Here is a 22,731-nt window from a genome sequence, read left to right on the forward strand (position 1 = left end):
CAAGTGATATGCATAAATTTGGGGATGACTTTCTGCATGCTATTTACTTCACAGGGACTACCTCTTTGGCTACTCGTCACCTTAAAAAAAGACCTTTGGAAGTCTATCCACTCTCTTCCCTGAAGTCAAAGGCACCTCTAATTATTTACCACTTACTTAGGAATAAAAGCATACAGACAGTTAGTTATTGCTGGACATCATAAACACAAAGTAACGTGCTTGCAGGTCCTACCATAGCTTGGGTAGAATTTTATATTGTTACATCATGTCCCCATATTTTTCAGAACAGGAAACAAATCCTGATTCTAACTTGGAAGTTCTGCCAGCATATTTATATAATATTTTTGAAGAGAAAACTATGTTCACAGTTTTAAAATCCCACTACCCAAAGTCAGGCACATGAGCTGATGTTCACATAGCTGGATATAGTCTGATTCTTTGAGATGCTGAAGGAGGCAAGTTCAAAATTTTCAGTCCTGGCCTGAATGCTAGTGCTTGAAGCCAAAGGGAATTTTATCATTCCTTTAGTAGAAAAAAAGTTGTATTTATAGGTCTGAGATTCTACCACATAAGTCCCCGCAAAACATAAAAGATGTTGGGAAAACAGTATATTTGATCAATATGTTGCTTTCAAAACACTTATTAAATTGCCTGCCACACTAAAAATAAGCTAGAGATTGATATTGTAAGGTGTAATCAAGAAAAGAAAGCCACCTGTTTCCAGACCCATTCGTTTTACAGCATCTGGGAGATGGGCTTCTTAAATGAAGACAAATGCAACAGAGAATCTCAAAATATGTCTGCTTCTGAACCTGACCATGAGGCACACCTGTGGTGCCCTGGCATTAAAACTCTTTCCAGTGACCTTCCTAAAGAACTTGTAAAAGTACCAACTAAACGCTGTTAGCAGGATTCATGTGCTCAGGTCAGAAATAATTGAAATAGATGGGAAACAACTGCTAGCAGGCAATAGTAAGCACTGGAATAACCGAGAGGACTGCAGAATTTGTCTCCCTGGTGCTCTTCAAGAATACATCAGATAAGCATCTATAAGGAATGATGTAAGTAGAGGTCACTTAATCTTGGGAGTGGTGAGGCAATGAGCCTGGCCTTCAAAAAGATATCCTTTTGAAGCTTATACTAGTTTTCTCCAATTTTACAGCATTAAAGAATTCTGTAAAGCCAGTACAGCGTCTTATCATTACTAGTTACAAAAAGAATAGTATTAACATGCATAAAGTAATCTGTGTTTGTTTAGGCTGCACATAGACACTACCTTTCCCAACTACTGCATGTAGATACTACAAAGAAAGAGTTCAGTGTATGAAAAACACCTTACATTACAGTTTTGCCTGGAAAACTGTTGTAGGAGTGATGGTGCAGAGCCAAGTTCTGCTGTTTCTGAACCAGCTAAATCATATACTTCAGCACAAAGCCCTTTTTCTTTCTCCTTCCATAAAGGAAGCATTGATGAGTCATAGATGGTATGTAGATCTAAATTCTGTAAAATAATAGATGTAAAGTAACACTGTGAATAAATAAAATGTCACTCAGGACATGTTTTGATGATAATTTAACTCTGTCTGTAATGCTCTGAATACTGTGTTAAAAGCACCACAACCACATGACACAAAGTACTGATTTACTACAATCTGACTCTGCCCCTTACAAAATACCCTTTTTCTGAGGGCTTCACTTTGTACTGAAATGTTGCACACTGCAACTTGTATTGTCTGTCTTCACCTTTAACTTGTGCCACAGTAGGTATTGTCCACCCTTCTACCTCCAGCATCGAGTTGGCCCTAAGCTGGTACAGTTTCAGTACCAAGTGCCTCCCTCAGTGACTCTGACAGTAACACATTCATTCATTTACTCTGCCTCGTCCTGATCAGTCTCTACCGCAGGTCTTAACATGTCAAACAACAGCCTGAGTCCAGTGCAAAGCAGCACTTCTGCGAGCACTTCTGCAGACAAATAAACAGCTCCTGTTCCTTGGTGTTATCTTCCTATGGATGTGCCTGTACCAAGTGTAGCTCCCTCCAGCCCATACATACCTTCAGTACTACTCCAAATAGGCTCACGTTTTCAGCATCTTCCACAGGCTGACATTCCCTCGTGCTATACATACCTTCAATACTGGGTTATAAAATCACATCCCTGGTGGGCTGTGACACCAGGGAAATGCTCACGGGAACCTCAGGCTGAAAAATCCCACATTTCTGAGTTATGTTTTGGGGCCACAGGGGTGACTCGTGGGGTCCAGCGGAGATCAAAACCAACCTCTGTACATACGGAAACACAGCCACTCTGCTCTAGAAGGGACCAGGCTTGAGCAGTGTGAACACAAGTCAGTCTATATCACATTGCTTGTAGACCAAAGACCAATGCCAAGCAGATGATTTTACCAGCGCAAATCCCACCTTTGACTCAATTCTGTAGTTCACACATTTTTACAGTATATGGCTCAGCAGCACTATGCATCAGAAAGATACACAGCCAAATATCTTAAGTGCAAATACAACCTCTGTTAGTAGGAAGTTCCAAAGTTCAGGTTGCCAAAAAATGAAAAAAATCAGGAGGTAAATATCACTAAGCACTTGTCTGTGACCATAAAGAAAGACAAAGCTAATACTGGCATTGAAACAAGTAGCCATGAACATGAGATAGGCTGATTTTAGGCATTTTCTAATTATCAGAGAAATGAAGTCCTGAAAGAGTTTTTCATCGTGTTTTGCCTATTCTGTTCCTAAGTTTTCTAAGTTGGGACTTCATACTTTTATGAACAACGGATATTGCACAGTTCCTATGGTCACAAGAAGACGTGGAGAAGAGCATCATCAAGGTTCCTTCCAGCTGAAAACCAATGTTTCATCAGTAAATGTGAAGATAAAGGCCCCAAACAAAACCCTACTAAGTCCAATAGAGTCCAGTTGTTTTAAATAACACAGGCTTAATCCTCAAGAAGCAAACAGTACAAAAATATTAGTAATTTAATTTTCATTGGCTTCCTGATGGAGGAAATTTCTAAGAATGTTTTTAATGAATTATACAGGAAGGATTAACGCTCTGTCTGTTCTGGAAGTTCTCAGAATGTGGCTGATTTTCGAAGTACTGCACAACAGCTAGGGGAGGTCATTCTTTGGCACAGAGTCTGGGTTTGTTACAAAACACACGTTTACCTTGCACTGCATTGAAATTCTCCAGTGAAAACTCGTTTCCTAAGTTGTACCTTCTCCATTGCGCCTGAGGATACTGTGGACATAGCTGCAATCCTGCATTTGTCATCAGTAAGTGAATTGCATACAAAATTAACAATATCCTCATATTTTGGTAAAAAATGTTGACTACAGCAGCCCTAACCATTTTAACACTCTAAAACCTGCTGTTAGCATAGTGGGTCAAATCTACTGATGACTCTAACATTTAACAGAAAAGACAGACTGCTTAAGGACCAGAAGGAACTAAACATGCATTTAGAAAAAAAACCAAAAGAAGTCATAGCTCTTGGAGATACCAAGTCTGCACATCCATGAAAGCACGTGGATTTCATAGCACTTCCAAGGAATGAATGAAATCAGAAAGCATCTGGAAAAAGACAAGCTGATGGAGACTAGCTAGTTTGGTATGACATAAAGCATCATATCTGACAAATCTGGCAAAATATTTGAGAAGAGAATACATAGAAAACAGATAGGTGTGAAGCAACTAACCATCTATGCTGATTAAGTTTAAGACACTTGTGAAACTACTGTAGAGAGCAGGTTAACCACAGTTCAAGTAAATGCACAGTAGAAGCAGCATTCTTCACTGGATAAAAGACCAGGTAAAAGACTGCAAAGACTAATCTGATTGTGAAATAATCATACACGTCTGTTAAATTAATCCTACAAGCTTCCCAGAGCAACTATTCAAAACCAGTATTCTCCCCTGATACTCCAAACTCTCTTCAGAACTTCTCTTTGTGCTCGAATGACTGCAGCCAATATCCTTAGCTATTTTCAGGGCATTTACCATCTTGCTATGTGAGTATCAATGATATACATATCCATGGCTATGGTATAATAATGGTAGAATGCTGACTTTTTAAATGGTTTCTGCAGTATGCAATTTCCATTCATTGCTACTACCGCTCCATAAATCACCATTATTGATCCATAGTTCTGTATCAGACATGAAGAACAAAAAGAATCCAGGTTACAGCAGAATCATGATTTTACATGAAAAAAAAAAAAAAAAAAAAAAGGAAAAAGAAAACAAAGACAGCATTTGTTCTGGAGAAGAAGATTAAGTAGTAATACAACCGAAGCTTTTTTTTTTGAGATGATGATAGACATATTTAATTGCCACTTAACCTCAGAATCCTAAGTAAAATGCCTAAAACCAGCAGATGAAAAACAAATGTAAGAAAATATTCATATGTAGGCTATAGCAAAGTTGGCTGATACAGAAGGATATGCAAGTAGTATACATACCAGTACAAAACCCATACAAAACCTGCCACAGGCAGGTAATTAGGAGAAAATAATACCACAGTTTATCAGAAAAGACATACAGAAGTCCTGTTGTGACTAATCTATTTTATTTGAATTTGTCAGCCCCTGGGTAACTTCTTTCAAGATGAATCAGCTCTATATAGGGTCAGCTCCTCGAGAAATAGAACAGATTTCTGAAGTTTTCATCTGGCACATGTTACCACAGAGCATCTATGCTCTACGAATGGTTAGACATCACTGTTACAGTGGTGACTGACGAGGTCTTCTGGCAGAAAATTTGCTAACAGTTTTCACTTCTTTTGAATTCTATGCAACAAATAATTTTAATTCTTTCAGTGTCCTTAATTAAAAAAGTATATAGCTGATCTCATTGTAGCTGTTTAAATTAAGTAGCAACACTGGAAGATTAGTTACTGCAATCCTGTTCACAGTGGAAAGAAAAAGGTGATACTGTTGTGTGGTTTACTGATTTTCAGATGTGAACCGAGAGTCTTAAGTTGAATGTTCATGCTAACTACCTAATCTTAGGAGGCATAAACTGTGGTCAAAAGTGCTAATCGTTATGTACTCTCTAGTCAAAGGTGACAGTAGTACCGATTTGTTGGAAAAGCAGAGGATAACCTTCTAAAGGATTTTTTGCATGAGAATGGAAAATGCCGACTGCAGTATGAGAGAAGATGTATCTTGACAATTCCCAAGATGACACCTTCACTGGAGATGGAATAGCATGTCTCCAAAAAGTCTTACATTCTGCTGAATATTAAAGAGAACCTTCAAAGCAGCTTGTACCATTGAAGAGTGTCCACTGAAAATATCTGTAGAGATTTTAGGAAAGATAGTAATTATTTGCATATTGACACAATTCATAGAACAAAAATGCCCCTGTGGCAAAGAAATCAAGATGTATTTCCCAACACTGTGTCCTAAGTATGGAACAATACAGAAGTGGCAACTATTAGTTAACGTGTTAAAGATTTATTCTTTACTTACAGTTGCTAGATACTGCAAGATTTAGCTCTCAATTTGATGACAACCAAAATTTATGATCAAAGTAAAGACTACATAAGGTATTTGTTCTTAGATTGTCCTTTCTATGCTTTCTCAGTTGCTATAAGAAAGGCAGTAACTGGAAGAGTATTACATTTTTTTGAAGAAGTACTTCAGTAGTTCACAGGGGATCCAAAATATTACACTATTCTTTTAGCTTGTAACCTATGTCTTTTCCAATACCACTCAATGTGTACTAGATATTGTCTAAGAATTTATTCATGTGGCAATGTCATGACATTGACCCTGGTGTAGAACACAGTAAAGACTGGAAGTCCCTAAGAACCACAAGGAAAGACACTCAATATTTAAATATTTGAGTAACAGAGTAATAAAATGAGACTGTGAACTATTTAATGGAGTACGCCATTATACATTTGCCACAGGGTAATGCAAGGGTAGCAGCATGTATGAAGTCAGTTACCACAGATGAGCTGATGTGCTGAAGAGTCACACCTAAGCTTCTGCTCTATGTGCGCTACCCCCTCTGGAGTGACCATCTGTGATCTAGATTTTCTGGAATAGCATTATTCCCCCTTATTCCCCAGCAGAATTGGAAAAGCCAAGCTGCAAGCTGGCCCTGTGTTATCAAATCAAAGATGATTTGGTAAGCTGCTCTAATTCCAGTAACAGAGGGCATGCTGCATGACTACTGGAGACTGTATTTGTAGTGGGTGGTTTTGCTCATTTCCACCAACTTTATGAAAATGCTGTTTATGATAAAATAATCAAATCTCAAGAAGCAAAGTAAAAACTGTGTCCCATGCATTATGCAAGTGTTGAAGGTCAAAGCCTGTAAACCAGTCACATACTGAAGCTCTTGTCTGAAAGTAAAAATCTTCCACTGGGAAAACAATTACCTCTATTACCCAGTAACTGCAGCTTTCATTATGCAAAGCTATATTGTCTTAATGGCACTGACTGATAATTAAACGGATAGGATCTAATTTTCTTGGTATGGAATCACAGGTTTCTAATTGCCTAACTTCATGCTTTGCCTATTGGCTAAGAGTTTCCTGCTCCTTAGTGTGGCTGAAATTAGTCACGCCTTTTGTTTCAGGGCTGCTCACACTACTGTCACACCTTTAACTTCTCTATTTTTTCACATTGTTCTCTGTTCCTTGTCAGACTGTGAGTTGTTGAGTAGCTATCCACACAAATAGTTATTTTCTTTGACATAATCCTTCCTTCAGTTCCCACGCAGAGTGCAAACTGATGGGCTGGGAGGTTGTTTTTCATTGAAGTAACTCTTCCTATTTATTTTCATAGTAAATCCTCATTAAGGAGATGGTCTTAATCTTCATTTATTTGCCTTTGACCTTGGCATTCCTACCACACATGTGTCCCCCTGACTGCTTTACTGAGCCCCTCAAAGTTATCTGACCCCTTGGTTAACATTCTAATATGCATCAGAGGAAAAAACAAATGTCACTGTAGATAATAGACCTGAATGTTTGAACTCACACTTCCCATAGGAATTATAAGTAAACAGTAGCAGCAGTACAAAAGCAGATTTCCTCATTTGCCTTCACAGACCACGTATCCTCTCAAAATCATGCTGGGAGGCCTTACTATGCTGGAGCAGGGGCTGCAGAAAGTAAGCACAAGAAGGTCATCTGTGGAAATAGTACTTATACTACATTTAATTCACAATCTGCAAGCAGTGGGCACTGACACACTGCAGACCTTCTGGGGGATGCAGTGCAAAGGCTGCCCTCTGCTATGGGTGCCCTCTGGGAGCCTGAGTCCTACAGAGCCAGTAGCAATGTCTCCAGCACAGCATTCCCCAGCCAGCTCCATTCCAGGACTCCTTAAACCCTTACGATGGGGCAAATAAGCCCTCTTGAGACATAAAGCAGTAGGGAGCAAGGGGTGGGGATATTTAAGTGGTTCAGTAAGAAGTCAACAGCTGCACTGGTGCTAGTGAGCTCTACTGAATTCTCCGGGTTTTTTGTTGTTATGCTACTAATCACACTGAAAACTTACATAGAATTTAAGACTATGTTACTCGAGATAAATCAAGAAACTGTACGTGAAGTTTTATGTCAATAAGAGATCGATATCTCTGAGGTGATATAGCTTACAGTACAAAAAAGCATGATGAGATGCAATTAAAGCTTGCATTTAACCTGCCTCAACTTTCATTTTCTTATACCCTTCAAATAAGATTGCCCTTCCACTACACTTGGCTTTTCCATCTCTTCAGCTTATGATCAGTGACAGTTTATGGGCCTGCTTAACATCAGCAAGTATGAATGAATTTATTTTTTTTAACATCACCATCTCTATCATGCAAGTACTTATAAGAAGTTGTATTAGAAGGAAAACTTCAAAATACTTACTTTCGAAATGAAATTAACCAAAACATATTGGTTCAGTGTGCAAACCATTCCTTCTGTGTTCCCAGGCACAGATAGGAATGAAAGAGAGATAGAAGCGCACAGCACAGACAGGCCATTAAATTCTGTGCAGCGTGCTATAATGACACAAGTGATATATCAAACTATATATAGCCGAAGAAGATGGCCACCAGGAAAGATCCACTATTACAATCAAAAGAAAAAGTAAATCTTTCTGGAAAGTTGTTTTATTCCATTATAGATCCAACTACTGAGCTGCTGAAACTAACACGGAACACCCTGAAAAGGCAGGGGAAAGTATGTTCCACTGAATTCTCTCAGCAACAGTAAAGTTTTCTTTGACTGTCAGTACAAGACAACTGTACTAATCTATTCACATTAGTTTCACTTGATTGCCTGGTTTAATGCAAAACTCAATTACTTTGGGATTAACACAGCAATAAATTAAAATTCTGGAGGACTGCTCAAATTACTCAAAGTTTCCAAAACTCTGCAACTTCCCACATACCATTTGTTAGTGTAACAGAGCTAATTCCATGGACATTACATGGGCAGGTTTTCTGTGTCTCTCTAAACCATGGCTTAAAAAAGTCTTAATTAACTAGGCAACTAAAATGGCCTCACTGAGAAAAGTGGAAAGCACACAGAAACATCAAATAGTAAGGCAGTTAACTGGAGCATCCCACAATTATTATTTTTTTCCCAACTTCAGGCCACTTATTCTGTTGTCTAGGATCAGAAGCATTGTCTTAATATCCTTTTTTGAAAATCTGTGCATTTAGGTATCTCTCTATTACTTTTCCAACACAGAAATACAAAGAGCTCAGTGTGACCATCAGTAATAGCCAATATTTACACCCCAGTCATGCTCCTGGACCCATGTAGTACAACCAGTTTAAGCAGTTGGTCTGTGGAGCGCCAGGACACTGGTGCCTCAGGCCTGGGGAAAGGAGGCTGGAGCTGCCTTCTGGTCCATGTATCAGCGTTCCTTCTCCAGCAAAAATCAAGTAGGAATAAAGAAGCAATGAACTCCCTCTCTGGTGTGAGACCATGACAAGCTAGGGTATACAAAACCAGATGTCAGACATGCAGTTTCACCACTTGAGGTGTAGCCTTTAAAAGTCCATCAGCTTTCCACTGAAAATTCAGGGCCTTACATAATGTATTATGACATAGTTGTTTCTACTCTGCCAAAAAATTTCTCATGACAGGCTCTTTGCTAATACTTTCTTCAGTAAGTACATAACCCACGCAACAATGATACAACAGATGTGACTCTCTTCAGGAACTGTAAGAATTCAGAGCACTTGAAGAGACTGAAAATTGTCAAGAAACATGCTCCCTGCTAGAGTCTGATCACTTTGGCATTGTGTTTACTGCAAACTAAGAAATGACCTGTTTTCCATTCAATATACATCTACAATGCATGCAAACTCACTGACTAACACTGCCTTATGTTAGAGAACCTCCATTTAAAAATTATTCTGCTTGTTTAGATGGAATTGTTGAATTAAAGAACCAAACTGGCATAATCTGAAGATGCCTGGCAAACCACACCTCTTCAGCAGAAGACTCATCCCAGACCTCGGGTTTGAAAGGTGCTATTCTATAGCAATAATAATTTTGCCATGTGCCACAGAATTTTTGCTAAACAGAGCTAATTGACACTCACCTTAAAACCACTATCACCCCCAAATTGCTTGGTAACTGCCATATCTCATCTCTATCAGAAAGAAATAGGGAATCACATGCATTTGTGTGTTTTTTACAAATGCCCCTTGTCCTGTCAGGCTGCAAGAGCAAGTGATTTACAAAGGATAAACAGTATATTTATGATCAAAGGAAGTCAGTAAATAAGGGCCAATCACTCAGTGTTTGCTCAGGAGAAAACTCCATACTGAGGATTTAGCATTTCTAAAACCAGTCTGCTCCTACCCAGTCATACTGGGAAATGGCTTAAAATTAGTATTGCGGTTATGATCCCTCAAATAAATTTAGATCTCAATTAAGAAAACAGGTATAATGAGGGCAAGACTGTCATCAAATCAAGAAATACCTTTGCAGAGGCAACAACCTAGTATGAGTGCCTTCGAGCCCACCTAATGCAGCAGCACAAATGTTCCAACAGTATTGTATCTGAACAAAACAGAGACACCTCCTTTTGGAGCTGAGCTAAAGTACACATAGTAATAAACTGTAAGCATTTATTTAAGGGGCACAAGTGACAAGCACAAAGTGGGATATCCTTGCCAAGCTGCAGAAACAGTGGATCACCACCATACAACGCCACAGCTGTGGAAACTACCAAACTGGTAAACTCCCTGGAAAATTATGTGGCTGATTTTGAAGTTTTTGCTCACATTTCTTCTTCAAAAGGCACAGAAATTGGATCAAACCATAAAGTCTGCTTTGCAGAATGTGGAGATAGATCAAGGGGAAAAATTTATTGTCTTCTGTAAGGTGTTGGTTTACCAGACTCTGCTTTACTGTGCAATGCAAGATATGCACGTCCCATGGACACTGCCTAGGTTGAGATATTTGTGCCATACAAGCACATTTTGATAAATTAAGTTTGCCTAGTTTTCTTCATTTGTTTCTGCTCATAAGCTACAGCCCTTTCTTACTGCACCAATTTGAGAATTAAATATCATCTTGCTTGTTCGACAAGCTTGAGTAATTCTCTAATAGCAAAACGAATTTTCATAACACGGCACTGCCAAATCTCTCAGTTCTGTCAGTTCAAGATTATATCAATCATATTTTCTGTTTTAAGGTTAAGATACCAACTACACTACCGAGCATGTCAGCAGCAGTGGAAGGATGGAGCAGAATGCCTGAAACTGTTTTAATTGTTCAATTAATAAGTTAATAATGATATTAATTGCACATGGAGGATAAGGTATTCAAAAGAGAAACTTTCTTGAGGAAAGGAAAAAGTGGTAAGTCAGCCACCTAGGTGACATAAATGCATGAGAGCCAACACATGAACATCAAAAAAGTCATGACTTGGATGAACATCAAAAAAGTCACGACTTGGTGGAACAGAATAAAAATCTAGAATTTCTGAGAAAAATAATCATCATCAAGAGCTATCTTTATTGCTTTGGATCATGACATGGATCCCTAAAATGTTGCTTCTACTTGATGTATCAAAATAATCTCTGTGAGAGGACAATTTGATCTAAAAGATATTATCCTGTATCCTGTACAAGATATAATACTAACAAAGAACACAAACGAGCATAATGCAAGATGAAGAAAGCTTTCAATACTTTCAGAGTCACATGATCACAAAAATTACATTCTGCTGAAAAGCATAATGGAAAAGGGTGCCTGTGGGTAAAATCCTTGTAGAAAGATGGTCATTATTGTGCTTTCTGAAGTTAAGCCTTTACATAAACTGGCATTTGGAACCTCAAAGGAAAGAGTGGCTAAACAGTGACTGGAATTAAAGGTGAGCACTGAGAGAGGGATATTGGGTCAAAGATGCTTTTTTGTATTCTGTGAAAACTGAAGATATTGTAGATCTCCATTTTTTCACTACAGGGAGGAAGAACCATTTTTAAATCATTAAGAAATGTTTGAAGAACAGGAAAATGTTACCAGGAGTAAAGTTAAACAACACTTAGGAATTTAAATGCTAAAATACAGCATAGATATTTACAGCAAAAGAAAATACTAACACATTGACCATGATAGGTTGGCATTACCTATTTTCTGTTATCTTTTGTTTAAATTATTGAAGTGTCAGAACCACAGTTAGAAAAACACAAAGCAGAAGACAAAGACTACTTCTCCTATGCTGTGACTACAGGTCATTCACTTCTCAGCCACATAAAAGACTGAGACAAAATTTTCAAGCTAAAGAATAAATATACACAGAATTAATCCTAAATCCCAAAGGAACCTCTGGGATAATTTAATCCAGCATTACACTAGAAGAATTAAAAATTAATTTGTAGAGAAAAAAAAGCTGAGATTTTCACCAATTATTTCCTGCACCAAATCCAGTAACTTCTGTAAGGGCTCTAACATGGTTTTAGGAGACATATCAAGTGTTTTCACTTTGTTTTCCTGGTGATTATTTTTATAGGTTGTGACAGTTACTGATATAAAAGCATAGAATCATTTAGGTTGGAAAAGACCTTTAAGATCATCGAGTCTAACTGTTAAACAAGCACCGCCAAGTCCACCACTAAACAAACCATGCTGCTAAGAACCATATCTACACTTCTGAGTACATCTCGAGGTCTTTTAAATGCCTTCATGGATGGTGACTCCATCACTTCTCTGGGCAGCCTGTTTCCAATACCTGAGAATCCTTTCAGTGAATGCCTTTTTCCTAATACAACTTAAACCTCCTCCTGGCTCAACTTGAGGCCATTTTCTCTTGCTCTGTCACTTGTTACTTGGGAGAGGAGACTGACACTCACCTCACTACAGCCTCCTTTCAGGTAGTTCCAGACAGCGGTAAGGTCCCCTCACCCTCCTTTTCTCCAGGGTAAACCATCCCAGCTCCCTCAGCTGCTCCTCACAAGACTTGTGCCCCAGACCCTTCACCAGCTCCGTTGCCCGTCTCTGGACACGCTCCAGCACCTCAGTGTCCCTCCTGCAGTGAGGGGCCCAAACCTGAACACAGGATTCAAGGCACAGCCCCACCAGTGCTGAGTGCAGGGGGACAATCACTGCCCTGGCCCTGCTGGCCACACTGTTTCTGACACAAGCCAGGATGCTGCTGGCCTTCTTGGCCACCTGGGCACACTGCTGGCTCATGTTCAGGTGGCCATCAGCCAGCACCCCCAGGCCCTTTCCCACCAGGTGGGTTTCCAGCCGCTCTTCCCCAAGCCTGTAGCGCTGCGTGGGGTTGGTGTGACCCAAGTGCAGGACCCGGCACTGACCCTTGTTGAACCTGATACAATGGGCCTTGGCTCACCAATCCAGCCCATACAGAACCCTCTGCAGATCCTTCCTACCCTCAAGCAGATCAACACTCCAGCCCACCTTGGTGTCATCTGCAAACTTACTGAGGGTGCACTCAATCCCCTCGTCCAGATTGTTGCTACAGATATTAAACAGGACTGGCCCCAGTACTGAACCCTGGGGAACACCACTTGTGACTGGCCACCAGCTGGATTTAACTCTTTTCACCATAACTCTTTGGGCCTGGCCACCCAGCCAGTTTTTAATCCAGCATGGAGTGTAGCCATCCAAGCCATGAGCAGCCAGTTTCTCCAGGAGAATGCTTTGGGAGACAGTGTACAAAGGCTTTACTAAGGTCTAGGTGAACACAGCCTAGGTCCACAGCCTTTCCCTCATCCACTAAGCAGGTCACCTTGTCAGGAGATCAGGTTAGTCAAGTAGGACCTGCCTTGAATGTTTATGTTTTCCCAAATACATTTGTCCACATTCAACTTCTAAACACTGAATTTCATCAGTACTTTTCCTGCCAAATAAAAAGAAATCCCAAAGGAAAAAAACCAACCCTCCCAACGTCTTCTGTTTTTAATTTATTTTTTTTTTTATGAGAAACTAAACAGGGTGTTGTAAGCAGGTCATAAAGTAGCTGCAACCAGTGAAAACAGTATTGCACCTTAAGCCCCAACAGGGATTTATTGACTCCCTTTGACCTTGTTCATTATATCTAAGAAACAGACTGAATTTATTTACCTTATTCACATAGCCATGCTTCACTCCTCACAGCATTCACATCCTTCGTAACTAGAATTATTTCCCAAAAGGAACAACACAATGAGGACTGCAAACTGTTTGCACCTGCACAGGGCATATGAATGGTTTACTTCTCCATGCTCACCAAAAACTTGTGTAACCTTCTGAAGGTGCCTACATAAAGGTGCTCTAAGCTGCTATGCCTAGGTTTATTTATGTGGGCATTTATTTATTATGTGCAGTGGGCACAACTGGTACGCTACTGGTAGCAGGGGGCATGCCGTAGCAGGGACACCCATGAAGCGACTGCAGCCCACGGCTAAGCCCATGATGGAGCAGAGGAGATGATTAAGAAGGAAGGAGCAGCAGCAGAAGAGTAAGAAACAAGGTGCAGCAAAAGAAGAGAAACCACTATGCACTGACCCCAGCTTCCCACACCACTCCCTGCCTCACATGCTACAAAAGCGGAGTAGGGACTAAGACATGGGGAGGAGAGATGTGTGGACTGAAGCTGAGACAGGTGAAGGAGGAAAGGTATTTTACCTGTGTCTCTTTAACTGTTTGTCTTCCTTGCTTCTTAATACCCAAATGAGCAATTATATGTTTATGTTAATTGGCAGTAAAACAAGTAAATTAAATTCCCTGAATGGAGACTGTTTTGCCCCTGACAGTGCCTCAGCAGGGATCAAGGCCCTATTGCTCTCTGCCTGCAAGGCCTAGGAAGGAATTCCAGTGAGAAAAACTAAACCACCATTTTTGAAATAATGATTTTCACTGGTTTCTCAATCAGTGGACTAATGGGGCATGCTTCAAGTCATTTTGGCTCACATGTAGAAAATACGAGTTTTACCACTAGACAGTCTGAATGGCTTCCCTAATTACGTTCTGACACTTTCACACATTAACATCGTTATCACTTGTCACGTTACCACATGATAACGCCACAGGCTGTGGTCACGGATGAAGGCTTCCTTATTAGCCACTTTACATGCAAGTGCCTGAACCAAAGAGCTGTACAAGTGGAATAAGATAAGACCTATTTATCAAATGATTTAATACTATGATGTACTTACTAGAATAAATGGAGCATTAAGACACAATACATATATGAAGCATACATATAATCTGTAGAATAAAACAGTCTGACCACAAATTTTGATGAAATCATTACTGAACCAATGCTTCTCTCATAAGAGCTCATCTCTCAGCCTTTAACGGATACAATTAAATGGGGGCTCTGACTTAACAACTATATCCCCTCATTGCTTTCTATTATCCCAGATAGCAAATGACTCAGAGCTAAAGGATTCAGGCTGTGGTGGGGATGCTGATCTGCATTTCTGGCCATCTATGTCTGTGCAAAACAACACTGGCTTCATTCAGGTGGAGATGACTCTGAAAGGGCAGTGGGGGGAGGAAGGAGTCACACTAGGAGGCTGAAAACACCTTTGCAAACCTTTTCACTATCAGTTATATCTCCTACTTTGAACAAATAACCTACAAATATCATTCTTATTCTGTTCAACAACTCATAATTCACTGTTCCTTTACAGACCTCGAAGTCTCAGAGCTGGCAAAGTAGGCAGTTGCCTAGGTCAACTAATCAGTCACAAACCATCTGCCTGCCTTGCCCATGCCAGGGACCTGGAAAGACCAAGTGACTGCTAATACTGCCAGCAAGAGACAAGCTGGCTGTGTCATGTGGGCGTGGAGCAACAGAGAAATTAAAAGGTCAGCCTCTGCCACCAGTGACAGGTTCTTTTCTTCACCCAGTGGCAGCAGGAATGGCAAGTTGGATTTTCAAGTGTTTTCTTTTATGTTGCTATGTCTTGTCAACATTCAGCCTCCTAAATGTTAAAGGTGGTTTTATACATTTTTGTTTTATGCAGTCCATGGAGAAAAACTGGAAATAACTTCATGAAGAATCTAGGCACTAGTCTTGTATTGCTTGCTCTCCTCTAGAGCCAGGAGTTCCTCCTGCTGCTGCTGACTCCAAGGGAGGGAGGTGGAAGGGAGTCTGCTCTGCCCCAGCCCCTGCATAGGGGTGAGTAGGGCATCCTTCCAGAATGCAAGTCTCTCACTTTGACCACTGCACTACTATATAAAAATGTTCTCTTTAAGAACCTGTATCAGTCTCCTGCAGCCAAATTAATTATATATGTATCTACATAAACAAATGGACCTGTAGCTCTAAATGCTTGCTGTTTCCTGATTTAGGCTGACTTTTCAGTTCTTATTCTAGACTGGTGTGAGCATACTTCCTTGCTTTCCACTTGTTTGGCTTTCATGTGTCCATCACACTGCACCACTCAACACACTACTTAGGCACCATGAATTCTAATCCTATAGACAGGTACCCCACCCATAGGCAAAATCTCTCATGCAAAATGTACTTAACGGGTTGTGGTAGAAAGGCACAAAATCCAATTCACAGCATATTCTCTTAACCTTAATTCCTTCCTTCTCTTTTGAACAAGGCACCTATATGCCACCTCAATCTTCCTGCAGTCTAAGAGCAGCACCTTCACTACTCAAACTGGTTGCACACTCAAAAGTATTTTCCCTATCTGTCCTGGTTTCAGCTGGGATGGAGTTAACTTTCTTCTTAGCACCTAGTACAGTACTGCATTTTTGCTCTGATGTGAGAACAATGCTGCCAGGACACTGATGGTTTTAGTTGTTGCTGGGTGATGTTTATACCACATCAAGGACTGTTCAGTTTCCTGGGCCCTGCCAGCGAGAGGGCTGGAGGGGCACGGGACACTGGGAGGGGACGCAGCCAGGACAGCTGACACAAGCTAGCCAAAGGGGTATTCCAAACCATATGGCATCATGCTGAGTATATAAACTGGGGGAAGAAGAAGGAAGAGAGGGACATTTGGCATTATGGTGTTTGTCTTCCCCAGTAACCATTACACATTATGGAGCCCGGCTTTTCTGGGGATGGCTGAACACCTGCCTGCCCGTGGGAAGTGGTGGACGAATTCTTCACTTTGCTTTGCTTGTGCACGTGGCTTTTGCTTTACCTATTAAATTTTTCTTATCTCAACCCTTGAGTTTCACATTCCTTTCTGATCCTCCTCCCCATCCCTCTGGGTGAGGGGGAGTGAGTGAGCAGCTGCGTGGTGCTGGGCTGCCAGCTGGGGTTAAATCATGACACTATCATAAAATAATTCCTAAGAGAACCAATGTAACACCAGTGTTTGGTAGATAACATTTCAACTTACGGGTAAACAAATGAGCTATTTTGATCCCTGTACAAGTCTTTTATTAAAGCCATACCTGTAAGTGAATTAAGGAAGTTGACTTCGGCCCCACCATGATGTTTCCTTTCACAAACATTAAATTAGGTTCACTTTTAATTCAATCACGACAGACATTTTTCACAGTGACATATAAAATCTTTTGTTCTAATCACCAGTTTTGAAAAAGGCTCTCAACTATAGGCACACCAAGAATATTAAAATTCTGGGTCACATATTATAAGGCAAAAGTCTTTATAATAAAAGTGGGAAGTATCTGAGACCTAAAGCTCTGTTGCTGTTTTACAGCCCATGAAATGAGCTGATTTTGCTGGGTCATGCTATTGAACAATATTTGCTTCTACTGTAAAGCAAGCAAGGTTTAATACAGATGTCATTTTTGTATATGTGCTTTGAAGCACCCCTTACCATTGAAATGTCATTATTTGTCTCCAAGATGCAACATGTGTGCGTTTATCTCCTATATATAAAATGGACATTAATATGGTAGTCTTTGTTAAATACTCTCCACAGGTATGAGACGTAATTAGTATCATTTAATGAGCACTGGTTCTAGCAATTAACAGATGGGTTGGTGATACAGCATAGAATAAAGTCTCCTTTCAGAATGATCTTTCGTGGCATAAAACTCTTGCTTACTTTGTGGAATATTTTTTTTTAACTTTTCAGTATCTTTCATTCACGACTTCCTTTTCTTGAGACTATTTGAAGCACTATGTAGCACTGTAAATCATGAAAAAACATTCTCTAGGATTACGTGGAGAGTAAAATCAGTAATGTAGCTGCAAGTGTACATCTGTAGATGATTAGAGATGATTGCACCCATGAGGCATGTGGAATGATTACTAGCCAGATGTTACAAAAATCTGAATGCAAAGGGATCTGTACTGTGTGCAAAGTACAGGTAAGGAGGAAAACCGCCCAGGATTCAGCAACAGTGGGGGTTCTAACACATTAGTGTCTAACGCCCTTAGTGTGGCCCTGACAGGAATTACTGCCATGTTAAATGTTGACTAAAGGTCAATACTGACCTTTAGATGCACACTCAAACAGTAACAAGGAAGGCAGAGGAGATACTTGTCATAGCTCTCCAGCTGCCAAGTCTTACATGCTTTTATTTAATTCAACAATTATAGTTATGCTTTTTAGATATATCAGATGCAAGTACTACAATCCCATGCCAAATGAGTTGTACAGTTACTGCGATTTATTCACAAAACAGGCCATTTTTCTCAATATTTAGCTCAACTTTTTTTGCATGCTTCATGATACTGTCATACTATCAGCTACACTCTATGGAATTAAACACAGCTAGGAAAAACACAGAAAAGAAGAGAATAAAATCACTAAGAAAAAATAGGCCAGCTGTGAAGGTACCTGATGGTCTCAGTGGGTGACAAGGCTGAAGGCTGTTCTAATATGAAGGAAATATCAACCTTTCTACAGAAGCTTGAATCAAAATCAGCTAGGAAGTCTGAGAAAGAGAAGATCTTGGCAGCAGCATACAGGTATAGTCAATAGTAGGGAGCTTTGCCACCCACATCCACACAGCCAGCCAAGCCTTTCATTCATATCCTTCCTCTTACTCCCACTCAGCCCCACAGGTAGTATTTGAAAAATCTTTCAGGCATCCTGATGGATAAAAGACTTCATTTAATATGAAGGCTCCCACTGTATAAGAACAACACCTACTTAAGCAGTCAAGTTCTGTGTCAAACTGTTGGAAAGAACACTCAGGTTTTTTCCCAGTTCACAAGCAACTTCCTAGAAGCAATCAGTAACTTCTTGTAGCCTCCCATCAGCTGGAACCTGAAACATCTGAAGTGACCTCACCTACGGGGGCTGATTATCCTTTTTCTACAACTCCCTCCTCCGATTTCAGAACTTCACAGAGAAAAGGGATTTGAGGTACTAAGCCCTTAGCTAATTGGTTGTCCACTCAGTGTTTCATTAATTCTCCAGTTTCACAAGCAGTACTAAGATACACCTCTGTGACTGGTGCTCATAACTTTCCTAGAGGTATAGCCAGACAGAACTGCCTCAGCTTTCAGTAACTGAACTCTCATTAAGAGATTACACTAGGCAAGCTGGCAAACCCAACTGGTGTTAAATTCATTCTACAACCAATCTCGAAATATATACACTGAAGAACAGAGACGTTAGCTGTAGATACATGCTGATGTGGCCTATATTTAAAAAATTATCTTCATAAACATCAGGTGTAAGTATTATTAACATATTGAAAGGGTGCAGGCACTGGAGAACCTATGGCACAAACCTTATTGTATCACTGCTGTACAAATGCATAATGGGAGCAGGTTTTGTAAAGAGAGGAGAAGCACTTGATTTTGAAAGGCTTTTAACTTTGTCTCACATACAGAAGCAAGGCTAGGTAAAACTACTCTATGATGGGTGCAAACCCATTTGTTACGAGCTTGTGGGCAGCTGTTGTGGTTTAACTCCAGCCAGAAACTAAATACCATGCAGCTGCTCGCTCACACCCAGCCACCTCACCCAGTGGGATAGGGAGGATAACTGGGAACCAGGTAAAATGCATGGGTTGAAATAACACTTTAATAATTGAAATAAAATAAAACATTATTATAAGAATAACAACAATTGTAATGAGAGGGAGAGAGGAATAAAACCCAAAAAGAAAAAAAAAAAAAAGTGATGCACAACACAACTGCTCACCACCCGCTGACTGGTGCCTAGCCAGTCCCTGAGCAGCGATAAACAGCCCTCAGCTGACTCCGCCCAGTTTATACACTCAGCACAATATTCTATGGTATGGAAAATCCCTTTGGCTAATTCAGGTCAGCTGTCCTGGCTGTGTCCCCTCCCAGTTTCTTGTGACCCTCCAGTCTTCTCGCAGGCAGGGCCTGTGAAGCTAAAATGTCCTTGACTGAGTATAAATATTACTTAGCAAGAACTCAGTGTGTCATCAACATTACTCTCGTACTATATCCAAAACACAGCATTTTACCAGCTACTAAGATGAAAATTAACTATCCCAGACAAAACAGGACAGCGGCTATTAATGAAACATCATCAGAAAGGAAGACCTCTAGGTTCCAACAGAGTCTGATCTTGGTCTGATTCTATTTACTTTTCCACTCTTGATCAGGTTATAGAAAGTAAGTTACACTCATCAAATTTCAGATAAAAGTAAGCTAAGAGGCACTGAAATTATTCAGGAGGAAAGAATTAAAATTGCAGAAGATCTTTGCAAATTGAAGAAAGTCTTAAAAAAAAAGTATGCTATTCAACAGAGACAAATGTAGGAGTCTGTATTTAAAAATAAATATCAAGTAAACAAAGGATGGGAAACAGTGATGGCAGATCTTAACAAAAGGACACAGGGGCTGTAAGAAATCAGAAAAACACATGAATCACCCACAACATGCTGTTCTGAAAATGGAAAACATCTCACTGGGATGCAGAAAGTGTAATAGAGCTTAAAAACACATAAAGTAATGGTTCTACTGTGTTATTCTGCCAGTACTGCACTTCAATATAGAGGTGAATCAGCTGGAGAAGGTCTAGAGAAGAACAATAAGAATTATTTAAGGTATAAAGTCTAAGTCCTATAGCAAAACACTGAAATATTTGGCCCCAGCAGGGCCATAGAGGGTAAAGAAAGCATGATAGTCTTGAAAGATGCAGAAAAGCTTTTTAAAGTTTTGTGCCAGTAGTGAATAAGGTGATAAAATATGATCTTAAATTGTCAAAAAGAAAGATTCACGTTATACTTCAGGAAAGTCTTCCTAAGAGTACAGACAATGAAGCAGTGCAACAGATTGCCTGGAAGGACTGTAAAGTGTTTCACACTGGAAGGGGATGGCCTAGATTATCTTGACAAGATGACTTCAAGCCATATTTATCAGTAGTTTATAACTATGTTCTTCCTTAAACAATACATACATACTTGCACAAAAGCATACATAAAACAGGTAAACAGAACACCTCAAAACTAAAAATAGAAAACCTGAGAAATAAATTTATTGTCAAGTAGGAAAATTTACACTATCGTCTTTCCAATTTTCATCCCTTTAAAGGCAAAGCCATTTATAAAAGTGTAAGCAGGGTATGGGCAAAATTAAGGGATTTTCCAAATATGAAACTACCTAGTCAGCATAGTCCTCACAGTATAAAAAAATCATCAACTTTTATTTGATTAGGACAGCTTGGGCTTCAGCCAGTAATAAAGTTGTAAAAACCCTCCCTTTTTCTTTAAAGAAAAGCAAAATAACAGAATTTATCAAATTCACATATGCATAGCTTGTACTTATATACCACAAATTAAGTGAATCTAATTATACAATAACTGCTGAACTGCTATACTCTTGTGATTTTTGTAATGATTTCAGGAGCCAACAGGGCAGGCTACATAATATCTGCAAATAAAATATCAATGAATGTATACAATAAAATAGCATAATTACACAGAAAAGAGCTACTGCATTACATACCTTTTAACCTCATACAAAGATGCATCACAATATGGAGATTTACAAAATATCGATAAACTTGCTGGTTACAACCCTGTTTATAACATTCCTAATTTGAGGAAACTTATTCAACATTTTGTGGCGAAGCTGCTGTGTCTTACCCAGTATTTTAAAAATTAGTAATCAGCTTTCAATTGATATTAAACCTAACTTCTGGCTGCTGTACCAAGAGGTGTTATATTCTGGTTACCTATTTCTAGACAAAAGCAATATATCAGCAACAAGTCTATTAGCAGTCTTTGATCTTTAAAACGCAACATTCAGAATAATATTGATGAAATACAGGACTGCAACTCAAGACACTGGAGTTTGATCCCTGTTTTTTTCAACCAGCTTTGCAGGCAGCCCTAGACAAACTATTTCACCTGTCTTTGCCAGCTTGCACCCACCATTAAAAACACAGTGGCCTCATTCATTAAGCACTCTGAACCCTATTTAAGTCATCTACCCACTTAAGCTTGCCTAAGGCATTGCAACTACTCCCAGGGAACCAGGTACGTAGCTAGAATAACAGCCTTCAATGCCACAAATAATTTTGCATGTCAGGATAAGAAGGTGATTTCAATCTGAGGCATAATTCTTCTGGTGATACACCTATCCCACGCTCCCTGCCAAACCATCTCAAACTAGAAAACTTGCGTGTGGATGTTTCTAGCTTCTAGTGTGATCTCAGTCAATGGTATGGCAGTATGCTAGTGACTTAAAAATCTAACGGTTGTCTGAGAGATCAGACAGGGTTTATCCTTTGAGATGTACTGAATAGAAAATCTGTATAAAAGGTAGGTGCTATCAGTACTGCTATTCAGCTAGCAGTACTGCTACAACTGGTATGCCTCTGAATCCCAGAGGGAACAAAATGGAGCTTGGCTGAAATCAGTTTTTTTCTCCCTTTCTCATGAGGAAAAAAGGAAGGACACAAATGACAGTTTTTATTCAGAAAGTACTTGGTATCAAGGAGTACCTGTTGTAACAGGACCCTGAGACTATTTCTTGTAACTGTCTCGCTGTGTATATTCAGGAACCTGAGAATCTACTGATGTGATTTCAGCTGCAAAGGCTTTCAACTTTCAAAAAAAAAATCTTTTTGGATTGCAGTCATTTAGTCATTAAACCTTTTTATCACCTTCAAGTTCAGCTGCAGCCAGGATAATAGTCTGGAGCTCAAGTCAGGAAAAATGAAGGAAAAAAAAAAAGCTTGTCGGAGAGATGCATCAGAAAGAACATAGCCTGCAGGCATGCTTTATCATTTGAAGGGACTTCCCTACCTGTGCTGAAATGAAAATTTACAGCTGCAGGCTCCCATTGGATCTTTGTTTGTTAAATAAATGTGAGATAACCACAATTTTCTGACAGGGTAATTGCATATTTTACATTTGTATATGAACCTTGC

At 39.7% G+C, this 22,731-nt stretch overlaps 1 protein-coding gene across 3 annotated transcripts in view; it reads right to left on the reverse strand.

Moving 5' to 3' along the window:
* NALCN (sodium leak channel, non-selective) overlaps positions 1–22,731 on the reverse strand; it is a 249,670-nt gene that overhangs the window by 171,409 nt on the left and 55,530 nt on the right. The window lies entirely within an intron of this gene.

The sequence above is a fragment of the Falco cherrug genome, chromosome 2 (assembly GCF_023634085.1).
Source record: "Falco cherrug isolate bFalChe1 chromosome 2, bFalChe1.pri, whole genome shotgun sequence".
Taxonomy (NCBI): domain Eukaryota; kingdom Metazoa; phylum Chordata; class Aves; order Falconiformes; family Falconidae; genus Falco; species Falco cherrug.